Source organism: Salmo salar, chromosome 14 (assembly GCF_965601325.2).
Source record: "Salmo salar chromosome 14, fSalSal1, whole genome shotgun sequence".
Lineage (NCBI taxonomy): Eukaryota > Metazoa > Chordata > Actinopteri > Salmoniformes > Salmonidae > Salmo > Salmo salar.
Genome location: NC_138304.1, coordinates 27727729 through 27733728, shown reverse-complemented (window position 1 = coordinate 27733728; position 6000 = coordinate 27727729).

The window sequence follows — 6000 nt, the reverse complement described above, 5'->3', positions numbered from 1 at the left end:
GAGCCCCCCCCCTTCCCACATCGACGGGACAGCAGTGGAGATGGTGGAAAGTTTTAAGTCTCTTGGCATACACATCACGGACAAACTGAAATGGTCTACTCACACAGACAGGCTGAAGAAATGTGGCTTGTCATCTAAAACCCTCACAAACTTTTACAGATGCACAATTGAGAGCATCCTGTCGGGCTGTATCACCGCCTGTTACGGCAACTGCACCGTCCTGAACCGCAAGGCTCTCCAGAGGGTGGTGCGGTCTGCACAAAGCATCACTGGGGGCAAACTACCTGCCCTCCAGGACTCCTACAGCACCCGATGTCACAGGAAGGCCAAAAAGATCATCAAGGACAACAACCACCCGAGCCACTGCCTGATCACATCGCTACCATCCAGAAGGCGAGGTCAGTACAGGTACATCAAAGCTGGGACCGAGAGATTGAAAAACAGCTTCTATCTCAAGGCCATCAGAAAGTTAAACAGCCATCACTAACTCAGAGAGGCTGCAGCCTACATACAGACTCTAATCATTGGCCACTTTAATAAATGGATCACTAGTCACTTTAAATAATGCCACTTTAATAATGTTTACATATCTTACATTACTCATCTCATACTGTATGTATACACTGTATTTTATACCATCTATTGCATCTTGCCTATGCCGCTCGGTCATCGCTCATCCATATATTTCTATGTACATATTCTTATTCCATCCCTTTAGATGTTTGTATTAGGTAGTTGTTGTGGAATTCTTAGATGACTTGTTAGATATTGCTGCACTGTCGGAACTAGATGCACAAGCATTTCGCTACACTCGCATTAATATCCGCTAACCATGTGCATGTGACCAATAACATTTAATTTAATTTGGCTTAGGGAAGAATGACCTGTGCATATTAACTTGCCAGCAACCTGCTACAGAGTCAAGATAATACTGGATGCCTATATCCAATTTGGTAATTTAAGAAAACATAAAACAAATAAAAACAAAACAAAGAAATAATCCACACCTCGAACCCTCCCTGAACACTAGGGCCCTGCCAGGTGGCAAAGAGTACATCCTGGGGGCTACTGAACTTTAGGAATAAGCACAGAAAGGACCCTCTCCCCTTGGCTGGAGTTGGCAGAAGCAGATAGCATCTGGCTGCTCACCAAGAAATAGCCTACAGAATAAACCTCTAGCATGAGATATTTAGCTGCCACTGCTGATAATGGTCATCTCTGGCAGAAAAAGTAGTTATTTCTGCTGTATAATTATTCACTACACATTCCAAGCTACAAAGGAAAAGCCTGTTTTTGCGAACAAGCTGGGGATTTACACTTGTACATTTTAGTCATTTAGCAGACGCTCTTATCCAGAGCGACTTACAGGAGCAATTAAGGTTAGATGCCTTGCTCAAGGATACATCAGTAGATATTTCACTTCGTCGACTCAGGGATTCGAACCAGCTACCTTTCGGTTACTTGCCGTATGCTCTGGGGACATTGGAATTTTTTATTATTTGCCAAATACTTTTGTTGAGGTTCTACCATTTAAAGCACAGATGCAGCACGTGTGTGTGTATATATGTGCACGTGTATGTATGTATGTATGTATGTATGTATGTATGTATGTATGTATGTATGTATGTATGTATGTATGTATGTATGTATGTATGTATATGTACATGTGTGTGTATGTGTATGGATGTATGTATGTATGTATGTATGTATGTATGTATGTATGTATGTATGTATGTATGTATGTATGTATGTATGTATGTATGTATGTATGTATATGTACATGTGTGTGTATGTGTATGGATGTATGTATGTCTGTGTGTATATGTGTTTGTGTGTATGTGTGTGTATGTGTGTGTATGTATGTATGTGTGTATGTATGTGTGTATATATATATATATATATATATATATATATATTATATATATATATATATATGTGTATATATATATATATATATATATCACTATTGTTTTTTTAGTTATTAAAAAGATAATTTTAAAACTTTTATTTAGAAGGGAAAAAAATGTATTTTTTTATTTTTTATTATTATTATTTTGTATTTAATTTTTTTGATTGGGGGGTACATTCAATTTATCAAAATCCTTGTTCCCATCTCCTAACCCACAATATGTAATTGTACTACTGTCTATGTCAGTTGGTGATGGTTTATGTTTAGACCGGCATTGCTTAGCAATGTAATCTTGTGATGCTATATCTTGCTTATCTCAGGGATTGACCCAAGATGAAGCTTAAGTGCACAATATATTTAAGTTGCAATTAGGTTTAATAGATGCTAATTGAACACTTTAATCGTGGGAGCCTCCTCAGTTCATATGTTAGTAGAACTTCTAGGATAGTGAGAGGTGAACATATAGTTGGGATTTTATTTTTGTTTTACCTCTTGTTCGAGGTCGCGCCGTGCTTTTTTGGCATCGGCCAGACAATGTGTTTATTATTTTTATTTTCATGTTTTTTTCTCTCCTTTTTGTGTATGCCTGTTAAATGTGGGTTGATGGGAGGGGTAAATGTTGGGGAAAGTAGGGGAACAGGGTGGAGAGTAAAGGTGCTTGCAGGGGGGGAGGGGTGGGTTGGATACTGCTCGGGTGTAGGTGCTACATATGCTGATCGTGATGGTTTGGTGCGCTTTCTTACCTTTTTAGTAACTTACATGCTATGCAGGCCACCATAGGAACTACAAATGAGAGGAGGGCGGGGCTTACATTCACTTCCTGGAATGTCAAGGGTTTAAATGAACCAATTAAGAGAGGCAAGGTCCTAGCCCACTTGAAAGCACTCTCGTCTGATATTATATTTTTGCAAGAAACCCATCTGAAAAACAATTCTCATAACAGACTTAAATGTAAGTGGGTGGGGCAAGTGTATCACTCTAACTTCTCTGCCAAAACGAGAGGCACAGCGATTCTGGTACGGAAAGGAATTCCCTTTCAACATAAAACCACTATTGTGGACAAAGAGGGTCGTTATGTGATCGTAATAGGAGAGATCCACTCTACTTCTGTAACTCTACTTAATATCTATGGGCCAAACATTGATAAACCCTCTTTTTTCAAAAGAGTCCTTGCCCTGATTCCAGATATCTCCCATACTAACCTGGTCATTGGAGGGGACCTCAACTGTGTACTAGACCAATATTTGGATAGATCCTCTACCCGGCGAACCCCTACCTTCTATTCAAGCAAATTCTTGAATACCTACATAAAAAATTCGAACTTATTTGATATATGGAGGATCTCTAACCCTACAGGTAGGGAATACTCCTTTTACTCTCATGTTCACAATGTTTATACTCGAATTGACTACTTTTTGGTTGATGCTAAACTACTCCCCTATACCTGTAATGTGAGATATCATGATATTATAATCTCTGACCACAGTCCACTCACCTTCTCCCTGAGATTGGGTGACATCGTACCAAACGAGAGGGTCTGGAGGTTGAATCCTCAGCTCCTCACAGAACCAACATTCTGTGAACATCTTAAAGGTCAAATGACATTTTTCTTTGATACCAATGACAACACAGAGACTTCCCCAGCATTGCTGTGGGAAACGCTGAAGGCTTATTTGAGAGGCTGTATCATCTCCTTTCAGACTGCCAGGAGTAGGCAAAACAGAAGAGAATTGGTAGAACTGGAGGGACAAATTCACTTACTGGATAGGGAGAATGCTAGACACTCATCTAGGGAGAAAAATAAAAAATTATGTCTTTAAAATGTAAATACAATCAGATCCTCTCTGCTAAAATTGCTACATCTTTTCTCTATGCCAAGCAAAAATATTTTGAGTTTGGTGACAAACCACACAAACTACTCGCCAGACAACTTCGTAAGAATGTGAGTGACCAAATGATTCACAAAGTTAAGTCTGCATCTGGGGAATTACTCTCTTCCCCCAAAGACATAAATGACAGATTCCATCAGTTTTATGAGACTTTATATACATCTGAAGCGGACCCTAACCCCTTAGTTATGCAAAACTTTTTGGAGGACTGTAATCTTCCTGCCCTGAACCAGGAAGACTCTAACTTCCTGAATAAGGAAATATCTCTTGAAGAAATTAGAGAAACAATAAAATCTCTAAAGAGTGGCAAGACCCCAGGCCCAGATGGATACCCGAGTGAATTCTACAAAACATTCAGCAACATGCTCTCTCCCTACCTACACAAAATGTTGGTTCAGGCCAACGAGGATGGAGTGCTCCCATCCACTTTGGATGAGGCGTTTATTACAGTTATACATAAGAAGGGTAAGGATCCGGAAGAGGTAGGGTCATACAGACCAATATCCCTCCTTAATACAGACCAAAAGATTTTAGCAAAAACTTTGGCTAACAGGCTGAGCACTTTAATTGGCAAATTGGTCCATTCAGACCAGACCGGCTTTATCCATAACAGAAACTCATTCTTCAATCTCAGGCGCCTATTCAACATTATGTATTCTCAGAGGTTACCTAACGTGGACCTAGCCGTTATATCTCTTGACGCTGAAAAGGCCTTTGACCAAGTTGAGTGGCCCTATCTATTCAAGGTCTTACAGAAATGTAATATTGGAGATGGGTTCATAAAGTGGATCCAGCTTTTATATAGGAACCCCTGTGCGAGAATACTCACTAACCAATCATTGTCGCCCCGATTTAACCTTTACAGAGGGACAAGGCAGGGTTGTGCGCTGTCGCCTATGCTCTTCGCCCTAATTATTGAACCTCTCGCTCAAGCGATCAGATCTCATGCAGCAATACACGGCTATAATACTAAAGATACTCTAAATAAGATTTCCCTATACGCAGATGACATTCTCCTCTATGTAACAGAACCCCAAGATAGTATTCCAGCTATTCTGGAGGTGATTAATTTGTTTGGTACCTTCTCGGGATACAGAATAAATTGGAACAAGACTGAATTAATGCCCATTCGGTTGCAAAACACCTCCTGGCTAGAACATCTTCCAGTTAAGCGATCTTCAGATACATTTACCTACCTTGGAATTGTAGTTACCAAACAATACTCCTTACTATTTAAAGAGAATTTCCCCTCTCTGATGCAAAAACTTAAGGCAAACATACAATTTTGGAGAACTCTCCCAATTTCTCTGCTCAGAAGAATTAATGCCATTAAAATGGTCTTCCTCCCACAACTGCTCTACCTATACCAGAACATCCCAATATTCATACCTAAATCCTTTCATAAACAACTGGACTCTATTATCAATCCTTTCATCTGGGATTATAAAACACACAGGATAGGTAAAAAACACCTCTGTAAATCCAAGATGGAAGGAGGATAGTCTCTCCCAAACTTTATATTTTACTACTGGGCCGCCAACCTCCGCGCTGTTACGTTTCTGCTGGATGACGCACACTCACCATCCAGCTGGCTTAGTATGGAGCGAGAGGAGTGCCACCCCTTCTCTATTGGTGCTGTGATTTTGTCACCTGTTAATCTGGAGATGTCACTTTACCGTAACAATCCTATTATACATAGCACAGTCTGAATCTGGAAGCAAATTAAAGTCCACTTTGAGCTTAGACCAATATCATTCATGCTTCCTGTTGCCAGGAATCCCTCCTTTGCCCCCTCTAACCTTGATAACACCTTTGAGCGGTGGGGAGAGTTGGGGATAAGTACCATAGGGGATTTATATATAGGGGGAACCTTTGTTTCCTTTGAATCGCTGAGGGAAACTTATAATCTTCCCAGAAGTAACTTTTTCAGATACCTACAGATTAGAGACTATGTTAGAAAATACCTCCCAACATTTGGGAATGCTAAACCTTCCACGTTTGACGGATGCATAAAAATATGCCCCATCTCAGACAAACTGATATCTCGTATATATGATGCTTTTCAATCTGTTAGCGCACCCTCTACTGATGCCATTAAGGCAAAATGGGAGGAAGAACTAGGGACTGACATTTCGGTGGCAGACTGGGAAGATAGCTTGGTGTATATCCACACCTGCTCCATTAACTCCAGACATCGTCTCA